Below are 19,708 nucleotides of genomic sequence, written 5' to 3' on the forward strand. Positions count from 1 at the left end.
TTTTGTTCACTGATGTATCCCCAGTATCTGGGACAGTCCCCGGCATATAGTAAGTGCTCAGTAGATGGGTGGGATGAAGTATAGTCTACTTTTTTGTTTTGAGATGGAGTCTTGCTTTGTTGCCCAGGCTGGAGTGCAGTGGCGTGATCTAGGCTCACTGCAACCTTCACCTCCTGGGTTCAAGCAATCCTTCTGCCTCAGCCTCCTGAATAGCTGGGATAACAGGCACCTGCCACCATGCCCGGCTAATTTTTGTAATTTTGGTAGAGACAGGGTTTCACCATGTTGGCCAGGCTGGTCTTGAACTCCTGACTTCAGGTGATCCGCCTGCCTCAGTCTTCCAAAGTGCTAGGATTATAGGCATGAGCCACCGCGCCTGGCCTATAGTCTACTTTTTAAACATAGAATTAAGTACAGTCTACTCTGTTACCAAGGGTGTTTCTGTAATGAGAGTGTGCATACGAACTAACTCATCCATGGTTGATAATATGTCGGGCAAGGATATTAGTAAAATGGGTGGAGTTGTGTAGGTTCATATGCAAGGTTTCCCAGCACTTTAATATTTCTGCATCACCGAGTAAATGCAGCTGCAAAACACAGCAGAGTGCATCTAGTTACGGAGAACACAGGGTGCTGTAGGCCCATTCACCCTACGTTCTTTCTCTTGGATTGATTCGGCCTTGACCTCTCTACCTTGGAAGGGTTTGTGGGGCAGCAGAGGGTTCTCTTATTTGTACATTTGTGTTTATCTCGTCAGCAGCCTCAAACAACTCCCCTTCAACAGGTACCTTCATCTTTTTATAAAAGTAAAGTCTTATATTGGTATTTACTATAGTGTTTGTTAGGAATTTAACACAGCTCATTATCTCTGCTGGTATGTTTTTGGAATGGTCACAGTTTTTGTTAGTGCTCTGGTTACAGTGTTACATAGATTTTGAGTCGTTTCTAATCCCATTTTTTCCCACAAGCCTTGTTATTTCTAGTGTGTGATTTCACAAAATGGGAAGAGCACATATATCCTTTTATAGCAGAAACGTGGTACTGCAAACTTCATTTTCAATGAAGATAAGTGAGATTTGGCTGTGGGAGAAGATGAAAGAGAGCATTCCAGCTCTGGGAAGAGCATCAGCAACTCCCATGTGGATGGATACAGGCACAGATCCTTCTCCGGGGGATGGGAAGATCCCCATCTAAAGAGAGTACCAGGCTCTGAGGAGTGCGTATAGAAGTGCAGTCGTTGGGTGGTTTTGCACTGAGTTTTTAAGGAGTTCAGAAGTTCTCTGGCAAGTACGTCAGAAAGCTTCTAGAATAGGAAGTGGCCTGCCCAAGGGGTGTTCTAGAGCCATTCACCTGTAGGCCTGCGCATATGGATGCAAGTGTAGAGAGGGACCCAGCAGAGAGCTGGTAGGAGGCCTCTGACGCCATCCAGTCCCAGACAGGGAGAACCAGAACGGTGGCAGTGGGCTTGAAAGAACAGGGCAACTGGAAAGTCGTTAAAAATGAAGAACTAATGGGAATGGCTACCGGGAGTGGAGGAGTGAGGCCCAAAATTGACTGCTAATCTGAATCTGGGCGACTGGTGGATAGAGATGTCCCGTATAAGGGGCTGAGAAGCTGGGAACGGGAGCATTTGACTGGGGGAAAAAAAATACAAGACAGGTTTGCCTGGCGAGGTGCCCTGTCCTAAAGCTTCAATCACAAACAATACTGTGGCCACTGAACTCTGTTCTTTGCTCCCAGCCCTGGGGGCGGGGTGGGGAGTTAGAGCATCCCCTCTTTGGACAATGCCTTTTCAGTCTGTTCGGAAAACATCACCGAAATTCATCCCGAAACCGTATTTTGAGTGCGGGGCAAGCTGAGGACCCCAAGCATTCTATAGGAAGATTCTTTGTTGGAATTGAGTGTCCACACCTAGATATTCAGAGGGCATGGAAACTAATGCCCAGAGCCTCCTCTACGGGAGAGGGCGGCCAGGATGGGGGTCCCGTTGCCTCTTGGCCTCTCTCCCGTTTCGGACTCTCCGGGGCCACCAGACCGCGTTTCCTCCCGCTCGGGCCCGGGTCTGGGGAACTGCTCCGCGCACCCCGGCGCTCGCTCTCGGCCGCAGCAGCCCGGCCTCTCGCCCCCGGTTCCGTCAGAGCCGCTCCTCGTCTCCGGCGCTCCCGGCAGGGTTGCTCGCAGCTGCCCCGGGAACTTCCCCGTGCGGCCCGGAGAAACCTCGCAGGACCCCAGAATACGCCGCCGCCGCCCGGGCGGGCGCTGGGACCGGCTCCCAGGCCCCCGCGCCCCCTCTCGGGGATCCCCTGTCGTCGACTCCCTCCCGGCCCACAGGACACTCCCTCCAGAGGACGGGCCTGGTCCGCCCGCCCGCCGCCCCCGTCCCGCCCTGCGCGCCGCGCCGGGAGCCCAGAGCCCGACCCCTCCCCCCGGACGCCCGGCCCGCTCGCGGGACGAAGGCGGCGATGGTGACTGGGCAGCGGCGCGGGGCCGGGGCCTGGGCTAGGCAGCTCGGCCGCCTCTTTCTCTCGCTGCCCCCGCCCCTCCTCCTCCTCCCTCTCCCTTAGTGTTAGCCCCGGCGGCCGCGGAGCTTGGCGCTTTCTCGCCTCGCTGCCTCCTCCCCCGTGCCGCGGACCCTCTCCCCTCCCCTGCGTCGCCTCCCGCTCCCGCCGCCTCCTCCCGCTCTCCTCCCGCCTGCTCCTTTCTGGCGCGGCCAGAGGGGGCAAGAGCGAGGTGGCTGCGAGGAGGCGTCTCAGAAAGCCCGGCTTGGGGAAGACTGCGGGCTCGGAGCCGGAGACGCCGAGTGGGGCCGGGTGAGTGGCAGGCGTCGGGCCCGCGGGCGCTGCGGGAGGGGAGAGCCGGTGGGCCCGGCCAGGTAGGCGCTCCGCACCCGCGCAAGCTGAGCCATCGCGGCCGGCCGAACCCGGGTGCGTGCGCCGCGACTGGCGCGGGAACTTCGCCTCGGTGCCCTAGGAGCCAGCGGGAGCGGTTGGAGGTGCTGCGGGATGGGCTTTGGGTGATGGGAATGGGATGGGAACAGCTGCTGCTCAGCGCCGCCGGCGGCCGCAGAAGTGGAAAAAGTTGTGCCTGGAACAGCGTCTCCTCGGGAAGCCTGCGTGAGCTCCGCTCTCCCGCCGCCGCTGGCGGGCTTCGGACGGCGGCGCGCGGGTCCCGGGCGCAGCTCGGCGCCGGGCTCGGGCATGCATGGCACCGCTCTCTGGGGGCCGCCCCGTGGTCGTCCCCGCTGTCCCTGGTCCGTGGCGTGTGGGTCACGCCGGCCACAGACTTTTGGTTCTTCTCAAATCTGGACTACATTTTTGTGGGCAGCACCGTGATTTGGGGTGCGGGCTGGAGGAGGTGGGCGTGGAGTGGGGAAGACTGAGTCTGGAATGGGTGGTTTGAGCCCACAGGATGGGTGAAGGACTGGGGAGACACTGCATGTATTAATGGATGTTTTTAGGCACATTGTTTTTTGTTTTCTTTTCCAAATTCAGCAGCCCAGTGTTCTTCGAACTTAGAAAAGAAAGGATTTTCTTCAATCCCGTTCAACTTTTTCTGTTATTTCAGGATGGTCATGAGTTCCATGAAAGTCCATGTGTTTCAATGAGAGTAAGACCAGAGTAAAGACAAAGTCGTATCTCCACCCGCTGTCCTCGCCCCTGCCAGGGCCACTTCCTGTATGTCCTATTTTCTCTGCTGTGATTGTGTGAGTGCGTTTGTGCATGTAGGTTACCATCTGAGGGTGACCTACGTGGAAAAGAGAACTTTTTGAAATCGCAACGCGGCCACTATGGAAAGTGTGTGCTGTAGCCGAGGGAGGAAAGATTCGGGCGAGCCAGAGCCGTTAGAGGCTCCCCGAGAGGTAAATCTGAGTAACTGAGCTTGAAGGGACGTTTATAACCTGCACATTGCTTTTGCCTTACCCTGTGGCCAGAGAGCTCCACTCCTGGCAGGTTTAAAAGAGGATCGGATACTAACTTCCTTGATGTAGACTTTTGCTGGTATTCCTGATTTTTTCCTACTGTTTCTTTTTTAGAAACTAGTCCTTTTTAAATTTAAGAGATAGAGAACACATGTTCCGGGGGAAGAGGAAATGTTTTTAAGATAGGAAAAAGAAATAAAATCCAAGATTCTAATTTCTTTTTGCTGTCATACTGTGATAAGCTTATTGATCTGTGTTAGAAATCTGATTCTGATTTTGAAGTAATACCAGATAAAACACTATCTTTTAATAGTATTTTTCTCTAAGTGGTCACATGGAGAGCAGACTGTGTGGCTTCTTGTGGTTTGCAAAGGGTGCAGCAAACATTTTCTACCAGGAAAGACATTGTGTATTGGAGAGGGGGCAGGGGAGGGGCAGTCGTTTGTCTTCAGAGCAGCCTAATTAGGAAGAATAATTACACTGCAAATGAACCTTCTTGAATATAATCTGAGTCATGAAATGTGAACCAGTAATTTGTCTATAGGAAGGAAGAAGGATATTGGTAGATGAAGGCAAAGCAGTACCTTAGGGAAGAAGTAATATATGCTGTTTACCCATGTGCATGGGCTCAGTGTTCATGGCACCCAGTGTTTGAGCAGGGGAGGGAGGAAAAGTCTGTAGTAAGAGATGACAGAAAAACAATATTAAAAAAACTACATATTTCTTTTTCTTTCTTTCTTCCTTTTTTTTATTTTTATTTTTTGAGACTGTGTCTTGCTCTTGTTGCCCAGGCTGGAGTGCTATGGCATGATCTCGGCTCACTGCAACCTCCTCCTCCCAGGCTCAAGCGATCCTCCTGCCTCAGTCCCTTGAGAAGCTGGGATTTTAGGGGCCTGCCACCACACCTGACTAATTTTTGTATTTTTAGTAGAGACAGGGTTTTCTCATGTTGACCAGGCTGGTCTCCATCTCCTGAGCTTGTGATGCACCCGCCTGGGCCTCCCAAAGTGTTGGGATTACAGTTGTGAGCTACCGCGCCCAGCCAAAACTACCTATTTCTTTTTAATGAACATTGTATACAGCTTCTCAACTTCTTTACTGCAAAGAATTGATAAAGTAGTAAACCCAAATATGGGAGACCCAAATTTGGGCTGTTGGGCTCCCAGATGGATCCAGACCTTGGACATGTTATTTAATTTATCTGTTTTTGTGTCTATAAAATGATGATGATGCGAATTCAGCTCAGATAATCACCTTGAAGATTATCTGATTGCTCTTGTACAGGATTTAGGATGGTTCCTCACACTAAGTGCTCAGAAAGTGTTATGGATGATTATGAGGTATTCCAAATCCCTAGGAAAAAGTGGTGTCTGTTAAACAGCTAGAATGCAGAGATACCTGATTTTAGAGTGAGTGGCTCTGAGTTGAGGCTGGACCCATCCTCTGCCAGCCTACACTCAGAAACACTGATCTTTCTGGAACTTGCAGGCTGTATTCTTTTGGCTCATTCTGGTTAGCCTTTTCTGGGCCTCCATTTCCAGGGAGTGTATTGTGCAGGCTCTGTTCGGGTCTAGAGATGGAGCCCAGGTGTGGCTTGCAATTCCAGGCTACATGTCCCATTACAATGGCAGGTTCAGGTATTAGGTCCCATGCAAGTGAATATCCACATTTTATTTGAGGTAGAAAGAAAACTATAGTCATGAACATGGTAAGGGAGTCTAAAAAGCAACATTTTATCCAATGCTTACTGCTCTTAGATACAAACAAGACACAAATAGCTAATCTCTAGAATTTACTCCAAAAAGCTTTTATATATCTTGGGGTTAATGATGCACATCCCAGTTTTTGCTAAGATTGTACCCAAGAGAAAAGTTAACAAAAGGCATTCTTAACATACTTCTCAAAAAGTAGTACTTTTTGAGAAGAGGAACTATGCTATACATTACTCCTTCTAATTGAGGGAGAATGCTTGTTCCTTCCTTCATCCAGTCATTCATCCTGTCATTCAGCAAATACCTAGGAAGCCTCTCCCCCTAGGCCAGGCTCTATTCTGGGCTCTGGTAACACAGCAAGAACCAAGAGCAGGCCTGTCCTCTCACAAAGTACACATTGTAGCAGAAGAAAAAAACAAAACTCACACACCTCTGTTTTCAAAGGACTGCCATAGACCCTGGAAGCTCCCTTTTTGACTCAGAAGAGCTGTACTGGAAAGCAGCATGTTGGTGTCCTTGCCTTTCGCTCTGAAGTGATCTGGCTGGGGCTGGGAGTGGTGGCAGGGGATAGCTAGTCCTGTGGGTCTTCCAGAGGGATAAGGGAGAAAGAGAGTCCTATTTCTTTCTGTACCGTATGAAAGTACTCAATTTTAGCACAACCAATGGCCAGTGAAACCAATTGTTTTACATGTACTGAAAACAAACATTTTGCAGTGCACTGAGCTCCACAGAGATAGTGCTGGGGCAAGTGAGAGCCAGATGGGCACTGGGCGACTCTGTGGCTTTCTGAGAAAAAAAGAACTAAACATGGGCAAAGGAGAGCCAAGGAAGCTGAGGCAAAATGTGATATGCATTCTCTGTGCATACTTGTTGGGAGGAGCACAGAAAGAAGCACCTGGTTGCTCAGTCAGCTCCTCAGAGTTTTCTAAGAAGTGCTCAGAGAAGTGCAAGACCATGTCTGCTAAAGAGAAATGGAAATTTGAAGACATGGCAAAGGTGGACAAGGCCCATTATGAAAGAGAAATGAAAACCTGTATCCCTCCTAAATGGGAGAGAAAAAAAGAAGTTCGAGGATCCCAGTGCACCCAAGAGGTCTCCTCTGGCCTTTTTCTTGTTCAGCTCTGAGTGTTGCCCAAAAATCAGAGGAGAACATCCTGGCCTATTCATTGGTGAGTTGTAAAGAAATTGGGAGAGAGGTGGAAGGACACTGCCGCAGATGATAGGCAGCCTTATCAAAAGAAGGCTGCGAAGCTGCAGGAAAAAATATGAAAAGGATATTGCTGCATACTGAGCTAAAGGAAAGCCTGATGCAGCAACAAAGGGAGTTGTCAAGGCTGAAAAAAGAAAAAGAAGGAAGAGGAGGAAGATGAAGATGATGATGAATAAATTGGTTCTAGCACAATTTTTTTTTCTTGTCTGTAAAGCATTTAAACCCCATGTATACAACTTACTTCTTTTAAAGAAAGAAATTGAAGTGGAAAACTGTATAAGATTTGCTTTTAAACTGTACATTGTCTTTTTTTTTATATAGTTAACACACTACCAAGTATATCTTTAGATAGCCCTGTTCTGGTGGTCTGGTCCTTTCTTTCTTTTCTTTAAGACAAAATCTCCCTCTGTCACCCAGGCTGAAGTGCCAAGGCACGATCTCAGCTCACTGCAGCCTCCTCTTCCTGGGTTCAAGAAATCTCTCCCACATGGGACTACAGATGCATGCCTGCCTGGGTAATTTTTATTTTTACTAGAGATGGGGTTTTACCATGTTGGGCCAGGCTGGTCTCAAACTCCTGACCTCAAGGGATCCGCCCGCCTCAGCCTCCCAAAGTGCTGGGATTACAGGCATGAGCCACCACGCCCAACCCTGGTGATATTTACAATAGTTACCAACCTTTCCTGGTACGGTATGAGGCTTGTAAACTGGCATTGAAATTTAAAGCAGGCTCTCGGTGCACAGCACAAATTAGTTAATATATAGGGTTGATAGTTTTTTCATCTTCAGTTGTCTCTGATGCAGCTTATATGAATGTTCTGCTGAGTACCCACTCAGTAATTGCAAAAAAAAAAAAAAAAAGTTGTGGCTGTTTTGTTGACATAATGCTTCTAAGTAAATATAATCTTTTTTATTTAAAGTTCTCACTCATAAGTGAGTGTTGAACAATGAGAACACAGGGACACAGGGAGGGGAACATCACACACCAGGGCCTGGGGGGTGGGCCTAGGGGAGGAATAGCAGGGGGAATGGGAATTGGAGAGGGATAGAATTAGGAGAAATACATAATGTAGATGACAGGGTGATGGATGCAGCAAACCACCACCATGGTACATGTATACCTATGTAACAAACCTGCACGATCTGCACATATGCCCCAGAACTTATAGTAAATAAATTTAAAAATAAAATGCAATCTGAAAACCCACAAAAAGCGAAAAACAGCAATTTTTCCTGCCTGTGAGACATAGCCTTAGAAAGGCAAAGAAGGAGTCAAAGGTAGGATCTGATCAACTTAAAAAAGCTGGATTGCATCCTGGCATTTGAAATACTTGAACCTCTCTTGTTGTAGAAGATGTGGCTGAAAGAGGAAAGAAGAGTCAATACTTGGTTCGTCATGCATCTTCAAGATTTTGTTTTGTCTTTTTTCTCATTACTTTAAAAATTGCAGTAATACATGATGAAATAATATGTAAGTTTGGAGTCTCAAAGGCTCGGAAAGGTATAGTGCAGCCAGGGCGCTGACAGCAGTTGGACTAGAGTCTTGGTTGTGCTGGGAAGTACCTGAGGCTTTGGGGTCTTGGGCACTGAGCTGAGGGAGTCTGTCCTTCATCTGGAAAGCTGTGTGAAGGGTGGAGCATTTGTAGCAGGTGAATGTTGTGATCATATTGCGCTTTAGAAAGAGCTCCATGGCCGTAAGGTAGGCTAGGTAGCAAGGAGGGCAGGGAGGTTAGTTACAAGAGTGCAGGATCCTGGCAGGACCGGGTGGTGGAGAGAGGAGAGGCCTGCAGGTATTGACCCCATTTCCTGTTCATCTCCTGGGGTGGTCTGCTAGGAGAGGGAGTGCACTTTGACTGTTATGGGTCATGGCACCTTTCATTGAAGTAATCAGTTTAGGGAACCTCAATTTGGAGAGAGCCGTGGCAAGGAGTAATGAGTTCAGTTGAATCCAAAACTCAACTATGAGCCTTCGAAGGCGAGATGTCCCACAAAAAGTTGGATTTAGAGGCAGGAGGAGAGGCCTGGAGCTAGAGATGATGGAGTTCTTTTTATGGTAGTGGCAGGTGTTTGTAGGGAGGCCTCCCTCTCTTGCCTGGTTTATGGAGATTTACTAACTGATGCTAGATGTGAGAGTAATTTGTGTCCTCGTGAAATTTTGTCTTTCATCCTTTACCAGGCCTGACTGGCTTGATTGCCCATCAGGCCCTTGACCTTGGCCTCAAATGACCAGGCTTGTACTCATGTTATTTTGCAAACGTGGTGAGTTCTGCTTGTTGTTATTTTAAACTGAGATAGTTAAGAGGAATGTACATGGAATGGTTGTGAACGTGTTTGATAGCTAGGATGTGTAACTGATAAAATTGATATGACACGTGTGTGTTAAGGACTGAATATTTGTGTCCCCCCCAAAAGCATGTATATGTTGAATCCCTAACCCTCTATGTGATTGTATTTGGAGGTAGGACCTTTGGGAGGTAATTAGGCTTAGATGAGATACTGAGGATGGGACCTCCATAATAGCAGTGTCATTATGAGGAGAGGAAGAGAGAGCAGAGCTCACTCTCCAGTGTGTGAGGATGCATTGAACAGGTGGCTGTCTGCAGGCCAGGAAGAGAGCCCTCATCAGGAACCAAATCTCCTGATACCTTCATCTTGGACTTCCCAGCCTTCAGAACTGTGAGAAATAAACGTTTGTTGTTTAAGCTACCCAGTCTATGGTATTTTCTTATAGCAGCTTGAGCATATGTGTATATGTGTGTATACTATACATTTTGTTAAATATAAATATATTTATGAAAACGTGAGATGAACTTGCTGTGAATGTAAACTAGTTTTGTGTGTATCTGCAAAATATTGAATATGGTTAAAGAGGTGTGTTATCTACACGTTTTCCTAAACTTTAATGTTATCAGCTAGGTCAAGAGAAACACCCAACTTTGACTTTGAGACTTGGCAGGTCCAGAAAGGAGAAGCTCAGTGTATTTTGATTTTTCTTCTGGGTTTGTTCTGACTTTGATTTAGTAACACATATTGATTAAGTGGTTTTATGGAGACTATTTTAAAAATATTTTTGTCAAACTTAAATAAGACTTCCATGGTATTTACTTGGGGGTGAGCTTTTAAAGTTCAATCAAACTAACTTTTACAACTCTTCACATTAAAAAAAAAATAAGCAAGGAAACCTCTACCCAGTTATAGTATTCGAATGAAGAATATTTCAGCGGGTTAATAATGAACAGTGTTGAATACCTACTAACATGACATCAGCAGTAGAAAAAAATTCTTTCCTTGTGCCTTAAGCACAGGGCATGGTTCAACTAGATGTAACCAAGTTGTCTGGCCTTTGACTGCACAAGGGTAATAGGTGGACGATTAGTACCCCAGGTTGATGTATGAAACTAGGGTGTTCTGACAGTTTTAAAGCTCTCCCTGTTTGTGGGACTAAGAACATTTCCCCTGTGGGCTGAATCTCTCTGGTCCTAAAAGCACACAGATTCCCAGGAACCCATGCATTGCTGATGGGCAGATACACACATGTGCAGAACGGTTCCCAGGTTCTGCACACTCTTCCTCTGAAACATTTCCTTCCCTACCTCAGAGAAGGTCACCATGCTCTCCTATTTTCTGCACTAGGAGAACTAACTCTTGTTTTTGTTATGCCACTTGGAGAACTAACTCTTGTTTTCGTGTCCACCAGGATGAGATTTATCTACTTTTTTTTGTTTTGAGGATGCCAAATGGCCCCGGCTATTGGTGTTCATTTGCATTTCATTCATTTGTGGCATAAATGAGAGTGTGTCAAGTAGGCCCCAGTGAATGCTTGTTGAATTGCAGTCAGTCTATTTGATTTGCACACTACCATTACTCCTCTTACTGCTGTGGATTTAGGGTAAGTCCAGTGGGGATGATTAATCATTGTTAGTTTGTGTAATAACATCTCATCTCATCTTTGCCTGCTTAACAGGGTTGGAAGGACATAGACTTAAAATTTTAACTGGTTATCTTAGACTAGTGGGTTATGGGTAACTAATTTTTTTCTTTATTTTTCTGTTTCTCACATTTTCTATAAGTAGCATGTTACTTTAAAAATCAGAACTAAAGAGCTGGGGAATGATTTTGGTTTTTGTACAAAACTGTGTCAGTGGTTTTGGTCACAACACCGTACATCCCTTTACATCATGGTGCATCTTAAGTCAGCTCTTGTCTTTAAACAGAACTGATGTTCCTACTCATTGTTGATATAGTTATAAATACTGGAAGTCTGCAGGAGTGTAACTAGGAATGGGTGCTGTGACCCAGATCCAGAATGGAGCAGCTTCTTCTGAATGATAGGGAAGACCCCACCCCTTACAGTGAGTATGTTTGGTATGTTCTCATGAACATTTTAAGTGTGATTTGAGAGGTGTTTCTGTTGTATTGATAAGAAATACTGAATTAAGTAACTGCTCTACTGGCATTTTAGATTCTTTTCTTTTTTTTTTTTGAGATGGACTCTCACTGTCGCCCAGAGTGGAGTGCAGTAGCGCAATCTCAGCTCACTGCAACCTCCGCCTTCCAGGTTCAAGTGATTCTCTTGTCTCAGCGTCCTGAGTAGCTGGAACTACAGGCACATGTCACCACGCCGGCTAATTTTTTGTATTTTTAGTAGACACAGGGTTTCACCATGCTAACCAGGATGGTCTCGATCTCCTGACCCTGTGATCTGCCCGCCTGGGCCTCCCAAAGTGTTGGGATTACAGGCATGAGCCACCACACCCAGCCTTAGATTTCTTTTTTTAATTTTACCGTTTGGTGGAACCTGAACCAGCAGTCAGATCTTAAATATTTCTTTAGCAACAAGCTCCCCACATGCCTGGAAAATTAAGAGGAGCTCTTTTTCCTCTTCTAATTCTATTGTTCAGCATTTTCTTTCTTTCCACACTGTGCTGTGTTGTCGGGGCACCTGGAGTTCAAGCTTCCTTTCTCCTGGGGCAGGCTGCAATTGGGCTGAATTTCACATGTTTTCCAGTTTTAAGGCATTTAGCCAGTTGTTTAAGGAAGGCTGTAACTGCATTCACAGGAGCCTTATTTAATCTTCAGATAAGTAGTGCATGGCACATACTTATTAAGGGCAAAATAACTTCTTAAAAAAATTAACTTTCTCTTGCCCATAGAGAACACATTTTCTGAATTAAAAATAACAGACTGGATAGTCTGGGAATTACAAACTTACCAGTAAGCAGTGTTTTTGTGTTTGTAAATGACTACCATTTGTATATTAAATAGACACATAAGAAAACATGGCTCACAACTTTAAAAACAATATAAAATCACATTTTTTTTCTTTTTTTTTAAAATGGCCAACTGTCTGTTCTTAGAAGATGATTCTACATTCTAGAGAGGTATGTCTAAACAGATACTCTTTCATTTGCTCATTCTTATTGTGGGCCTTTTAGGGTTCTACTGCAGTGGAAACTCGTAATTTACCGACTTAATTACTGACTCTGCATGGATTCATGCTGTAATACGTAGCATAGTGTGCCGGCTTAAACTGGTGACTGAAAGTCATTTTGGATCTGAATCCTTTTGGTAAGTGGGTGTGCTTAGGTTGTCTTGTCTATTTATGCATTTTTTTTTTCCAGCTTATGCTTAGGTCTATCGTAAAGAAAGGGCAGCATGAAAGGGAACTAACCTGATGTGTGGAATGTTTACACTATGTTACAAAGCCACAAAGAGCTGTAGTCAGGGACAGTATGGGTTAAGAGGCCACACGGAATAATAAGAACCCGAATGGTGGTGGTGGTGGGAAGGTGTGAGAGTTTGTGTATACACCTATGTGGACAGGTGGCCCGGGGGCTGTATAGGATAGTCCGACCAGCCGTGTTATGGAAGGACCACTGCTCCTTTGGTCTGGGAACTAGACTTCTGGTCCTAAGAGGATTCTAGCTTTCTTAATATGCACATTGGTCAACAAAACTTGAATGTTTTAAAAAATTTTTAAAACTTGACCTGCCATCAAATTAGATTTCCTCTAGTTTGGGAGGTATATATTTGACTTTTGAAACCTTGATCATGGGACTTTCATTTCTTCTTGTGGCATTTCAGCTTTCTCAGTTCTGGCATGTTCAGCCTGTCCAGATAGTTTTGAATTCTGACCAGATCATCTGTCTTGTTAGCCTTCCCTCTGGGCTATAAGTCGTTCTTCGATACATGCAACCTATCAGTCACTCAGGTTCTTGGAGTCATTAACTGGTGCTGCTCTGTTAGGCCTCCCCTTGTCATTCTCCTCCAGTCCTCTTAGTAACCAAGGGTGCGTCAGCCTTTGCAGGCGGCCAGAGGGCAGAGTGTTGGAGTCTGTGCCAAGATACAGAGGAAGCTAATCATACCCGTGACCTCAACCTCATTAACACTGTGCTGGAACCAAAGAGCCAGCATTCCATAGTATTGTTTGACTTTGGATTGTCTCTGCTGATTTATGGTCACGAGGTCTGTAGTCCTGCCCTCGAAGGGAGGCAGATGTTAGAGCCAGATGAGAATGTGAGACACAATCAGAACTTACTGCCTCCTTTGAACTTCCAAAAAACTGGGCTTTGGGTTGTCAGCTATTCACTGGGTCCTGCTGATGGTGATCTGGCCCCAAAACAAACCAGCACTGACAAGGCTTGAGTAAACAGTGTGAGGGAGGAAGGCCTCTGAGAGCCTGGAGCCCGGGTCGGGAGGCTGATACTCCACAATTGTGGGTAGAAATTCCTACCCTTCAGCAGGGCTTCTGAAGCTTGACTGTGCCCAAGAATTGGTGGAATCCTGTTACAATACAGACTCTGATATAGCAGGGCTGGGTGGGGCCTAGGATTCTGCATCTGTAACAAGCTCTTCCCATGATGCTGCCCCTGCTACTCCCATGGAGCTCACTTTGAATAGCAAGGCCTTACATAAACTGGACCATGAAAGAGACTATGGAATAGGCAGCTGGCAGCTGAGACCTGTCAAAGCTGAACCCTGCATGCCAGGAAGGCCCATGAGTTCTGACTTGAGGTTGGCTGCCTGCTACTTAGCGCTGGCCTCTATTGGGATGAGACTGAGAGCCCTCAGCCCTGGCACTTCCATTTGGGCCATTAATAGCAGTTGGGAGCCACTGTACTGGAATGCCCTTAATCCTTTAGGGTAGGGAGGTTATGGGCTCTTCCAGTTGATATGTGGTAAAGCTACAGGGGAACGCGTTTTCCCCACAAGTTAGTTAAAACGATTTCCTCATTACGTGTTGGTTATATTCCATAAGTTTAACTAGATTAAGAAAGCTCTAATTTCCTTCCATGAAACCTGCATTTTCCCACATACCCTATAACTTCAAGGTTATGTGATTACAAAACTTTTAAAAAGTTGCCTATTGGTTTATTTGGAGCATTATTTCTGAAACTTACCCGACACTCTGCTAAGGTGCTGGCTAGACATAAGTGTTACCAGACCCTACCTGGGGTTTTAGCTTTATAGATGTGGAGTGGGTCCTGGGAATCTGTACCTTTTAAACAAAGCTTCTAGGTGGTTCTAGGAAGGCACTAGAAAAACCAATTTAGAGAAGCATCAGTTTAGAAACCTGTCTGCCTGAGCCTGTGATATGTCTGAGGGATACCCTTGTCTATTTATTTCTTGGCCTCTTAGATACTTGCTTGTGAAGGGCTGTCTCTGTCCCATTGGATCCACTTCACTTTTTATCTTGACACATGCTTTTGCCCTTACAGAGAGGCTCTTATCTTGGATGGAGCCAAATCAGAGAGGTCTTTGTCAATAGTATAAGAAGTCAGTTCTATAAAGCCTTTATTTTTAGGAAGGTTTTACAGATACTGATTATTAAGTGCTCAAAGATACTCGACTATGTAAGCTTTGGGCCTCTGTAGAGAAGTCTTTAAGAATGTCTTGCGATTTTCTCACTCTGTTTCCTACTTTGGTTCAGACACTGAAGATAATGAGCATTGTTAAATAATGGATGACCAGAAATGGATGAAGAAGGGGCCCTGTACTCCACGGACCAGCTTGATTCTGATCCAGGTGAATTGGAAGGTTAAGGAGTTTGCCCTTTCACATAATTATATGAAAATTAACTGAAGCAAGTTCTACTCATAGAGATGGCAGACAGCAAGAAAGAGCAAGCTTAGGCACCCAAGGTTGTTTTGTTGGCTTTGATCTAGCACATGCAGTTGGAAATGTTGAACTCGACTTACATGACTGGGGAGTCGATTTTACCTGCTGGTCTTCCTACAAGCATTTAAATGCAGGAGCAGGAGGTACTGCTGGTGCCTTTGTTCATGAAAAGCATGCCCATACGATTAAACCTGATGGGATGGTTTGGCCATGAACTCAGCACCAGATTTAAGATGGATAACAAACTGCAGTTAATCCCTGGGGTCTGTGGATTCCGAATTTCAAATCCTCCCATGTTGTTGGTCTCTTCCTTACATGCTGGTTTAGAGATCTTTAAGCAGACGACAATGAAGGCATTGCGAAAGAAATCTGTTTTGCTAACTGGCTATCTGGAATACCTGATCAAGCATAAGTATTGCAAAGATAAAGCAGCAACCAAGAAACCACTCATGAACATAATTACTCCATCCCATATAGAGGAACAGGGTGCCAGCTAACAATAACATTTTCTGTTCCAAACAGAGATGTTTTCCAAGAATTAGAAAAAAGAGGTGTGGTTGTAATGTGACAAGCGGAATCCAAATGGCATTTGAGTGCCTCCAGTTCCTCTCTACAGTTCTTTCCATGATGTTTATAAATTTATCAATCTGCTCACCTCTATACTTGACGCTGCAGAAACAACAAACTAGCAGTGTTTTCTAGAACAACTTAAGCAAATTATACTGAAAGCTACTGTGGTTATTTCAGTATTACTCAATTTTTAATTATTGAAAGTATGTCACTATACTGATCACATGTAACTAACAATAAATAAAAAAAAAAAAGAAAATTAACCTCTATTTCTAAAGATGCAGGATCCATCTCAGCCTTACCTTAGGGGCAAAGTTAGCTTATGAAACAAGTGAAGAAGGAAATGGTCAGTGTGGAGGGATCAGCTGGATATAGAAGGAGCTCCTTACCCAAAAGGTAGAATTCACTTACTGTTGTGCTTACAATTCTACCATTAGAGAAACTGGGTGAAGTGTTTCCCTTTAAGCCTCTTATTAGACATGTAAGCACCCATAGAAGAGGCAATGCATTTGTTATTTATATGTTAACAGGAATAACTTAATAAAATGCTTCTCAGGATCAGAGTATAGAGGGAGTGGACTTTGATAGGGTGGAGTGTGGGGCACTCTACAAGAAGGGCAAAGCAGGATGCAGGGCCACAGATGGTAGCCTCAGGCACTAGGTGTCTGGCAGCCTAAGAGGAGCATAGGGTACCTGGGAGGGCCCCAAGCAGAACTGATTCTCATTCATTTAATTGGGGTGTGTATGTGTGTGTGTGTGATGGGAACTTTAATATTATATGATGCATTTGGCACACTTCTAATGTGGCCGTTTCACATACTGACTAGTTGTTGTCATGAAAAGCCAGGTGATCTATATAAAAACTAAAACTAAACACCATAATTGTACCTAGGATTGTTTTTGGTTTTGTTTTTTAAAGTCAGTTTGGTTTTAAGAGAGAAGCTAAATCCCAAACTCAGGTAATGATTCATTTTCTGTACCTGCTTAGCAGGTGAGCTTGGCCAGTGGCAGAAACCTTCCCTTCTCCGGGGGCATTGGGAGAGTCTTTCCCAGCGACCTTGAGGAGAAGGGCTTGACTCTCCTAAGATTGCATGTTATCTAGATAATGTGCATTAGTGCATGCTTCCTCTGTTGTATCCACAAAGAATCACTACATTCACAGAGTTCTCAGCCTCTGGCTGGTAAAAAGAAACTGAACTTTGGCATACTGCTGGCCAAAGCCAATGCTTATGTGCGTGGTGGAATGTGTTTTCAGAATGGAGTGGGAATGGGTTGGGAGATTCTCTTGTCTCTGCTGCTGGAGTAAACCAGAACCCACAGAGGACTTCCACGGAAGCACACCCCAGGGACCAGAACTCTGGGAACTTGTATGGCTATGATCCACTCCACGACTCATAGCCATTTCCCAACCCTTCTTCGGCTGGTGCCCCTGCTCTGTCCCTAGATTGGGCTTAGTGCCCCACATTCTAAGATTCATAAGATGTTCCGCCATGTTCTAGAAATAAAACACACAAAAAAATCTGTTCTTTTCACACATGAAATGTCTTTGTCTTCAAGGGGGCATGGTACTCAGGAAAGATGGGAACACTGCCTATGAAAGGCAGAAATTGATAAGAACTCTGTTCTGCCTCGCTGACCTTCCTATGCCGCCAGCTTGCTCATGGCTCGTTTTGTGTCTTTGGACTGGAAAGGGTGAGGGGATGGAATCCAGGCCTGAAACTCTTATTCCATGCGAGTCCCTATGGCTATGTATTCAGTCATTTGTTCAACACATGCTTATTACACCCCTCGGAAAGCTCGCAGTCTAGTGGGGAGAGACTGGTGGAAGAGCCATGATCATTGAGGGCTGGCAGGTGTGGCATGGTATTTGGCCATGGAAAGCCTTTAGAGGTGTGGGACCACAGGCGCAGGGGCAGGTGGGGAGGCCAGAGGGCTACTGCATGCAAACACAGGGTGCTGCCTGAACATGGGGAGGTGCTGGGGTTTCCAAAGTGCTACTCGAGATGTGCTGAGAAGACAGAGACCTCACTGCCCCCATACCACGCATGACTTCCTATGAGTTCCTGCAGCACGGCCACCCTCACTGAGTGGTGCATCATCTCCCTTCGTGACCTGATTGCCATTTTAATGCTATGGTCTCCACCCTTGCCTCCCCCACCTCCATCCCCTTTTGCAAAGAAAGCAAGAGCTATAAAAACATAAAGATGAATGTGAGAACCTGCCTCCTGTTTAGAGGAATATGCCTTTTTTCCAGGGGGAGGGGAAATATTTTTTCTTTTTATAAGGAGAAGATGGATATTCAAAGAAAGAGGCATATAGCTGGGCTCTTCTGAATCTGGCTCCTCAGTGTCTTTGTAACCACAGAGTTCATTTCACTCTCCAGGAAGAAACTTGACCCTCTGATAAAACCACATGGAGCCTTCCAGGGTGACTTCACTGTTTCATTTATGGAGTGGTCAGATTCTGTATCTAGGCAGGAGGAGAAATGTCTAAAAGGAGAAGCGTGCATTCTCTTTCCTCAAAGCTCGAGTCCCCCTTGTCTGTCCTAAAACAAATGAGGGCCACAGGAGAAGAGGAAGGGCCTTGCCTGTACTACCGCCTCCACCTGCCTACCCTGAAGGTGGCTCAGTCCCCTACCCCATTGGTCCACAGGACTAGGAATGGCATCATTGTTGCCATGCATTGACAAAATCAGCTTTGTGTATTTTTTAAAACAGAAATGGGCCTCAAAGCCCTGTAGTGTGTGAGTCCTTGAGCACAGAGTCACTGTTGGGTTAGCAGGCTGGGCTAGCTCTGTACTTGGTCCCCCAGGACTTGCCCTTAGCAAGCATCACAGTCACCCAGAGGACTTATGAAAACACTGAATGCGGGTCCCACCCCAGAGATTCTGAGTCAGTAGGTCTGGGATGGTGGAGAATTTTAGTGTTTCTGACACGTTCCCAGGTAATACTGCTGCTGGTATGGGACCACACAGTGCCACCCAGGCACTTGGCGGGGGGCATGTGTTGAGGCAGGCAGACTCTGCCCCTGAGGCAGTATTGCTGGTATGTGCCTGGCAGGAACCACCTCGTGCAGAAGGAACCTGGGCTTCAGCAGCAGTGGTTTACTGGAGATGCTCAAGGGAGCCCAGCTTCACTTCTGACCATGAGGGCTGTTTTTCTGTCCTCTCAAAACAGACCAGGGTGTGGCATTTGGGGCAGCTAAGATGAGCTGTCGTTTCCTGCTTCTAATCCATTCTCTCTGGTGTTGCTGAAAGCTGTCTGAACCATGCCAGTCTCCTGTCCTATGTAAGAGCTTGCATTAGCCTTAAGATAAAGTCCAAACTCTCCTAAAGCAGCTGCAAGAAGGTCTTTCATGATCTGAAATGCTCCAGTTGGCACCAACTTCTTTCTTTTGTGAACCGTGTTCTTGCTTCCAGGACCCCCCTTTTGCTGTTCCTTTTGCCTGGCATGCTTTTTGCTTGCTCTCGTTTGTCCACCTCCTCATTTTAGCCCTTGCTTGCTCTGGGGAGCTTCCTTTGATGCCTCTGAAATCAACTGATACCTCTGCAAAGGCTCCCATGTCCCCTTGTATGTTTCTCCCTTCAGCTCCTGTCAGCTGCATCAAAGTCGTGAAGGTGACTTATTTCTTTCTCTTTGTGGACTGTAAGCTCTCTGAGGGCAGGGAACCCATCACATGTTTATGCAGGCATTTCCAAGCATATAGAAGGTGCCTGGCATATAGAATACCTTCTTAATCATTTTGAGGGTGGTACTGCAGGGGAGGAAACTGAAGCACAGGTAGGTTAACTACCTGGCTTGCAGTTACCCTGCCACTGAGTTGTAAAACCAGCATTGTCACCTAGGTCAGTTTGATCCAGCCCCTTGGCCGAGTAACACTAGCCTTGTTTTCTGCTCTAAGACCAAAGAGCCTAGCCATACACTGCAGGTTTCTGCTGGTACCATTAAAAGACTGGCTACTCCCATTAATAATAAAAATGACTTTTTCCAGTTGTTTTTCAGGTGAGCTGGGAAGCAGACTCTCGAATTGACAGCTGGCCCATGGTTTCTGCGTTTTGTTAAGAAGCACCTCATGCAAGGAAGGGGTTAGTTCCTGGGACTGCTCACAGCCAGGTGGGTTGTCCCAGTATTGTAGCTATGACAGTGTACTCTGAACCCAATGTTCTCATTCAATAGAAAG

General features: G+C 46.0%; 1 protein-coding gene across 4 annotated transcripts in view; it reads left to right on the forward strand.

Annotated features, from left to right (window-relative positions):
- Positions 1 to 2,562: 2,562 nt before the first annotated feature.
- The window catches only part of LHFPL2 (LHFPL tetraspan subfamily member 2), a 155,438-nt gene continuing 138,292 nt past the window's right edge, over positions 2,563 to 19,708 (forward strand). For 2 of the 4 annotated variants that reach the window (XM_054252155.2, XM_002744833.6), the window contains exon 1: positions 2,563 to 2,810. The gene's annotated coding sequence lies outside the window, so the exon portion shown is untranslated. Of the gene's footprint in view, positions 2,811 to 19,519; positions 19,642 to 19,708 lie in introns of all 4 variants that reach the window. The other 2 variants (XM_035291341.3, XM_054252154.2) reach the window with 2 other exon arrangements.

The sequence above is a fragment of the Callithrix jacchus genome, chromosome 2, assembly GCF_049354715.1.
Source record: "Callithrix jacchus isolate 240 chromosome 2, calJac240_pri, whole genome shotgun sequence".
Classification (NCBI taxonomy): domain Eukaryota; kingdom Metazoa; phylum Chordata; class Mammalia; order Primates; family Cebidae; genus Callithrix; species Callithrix jacchus.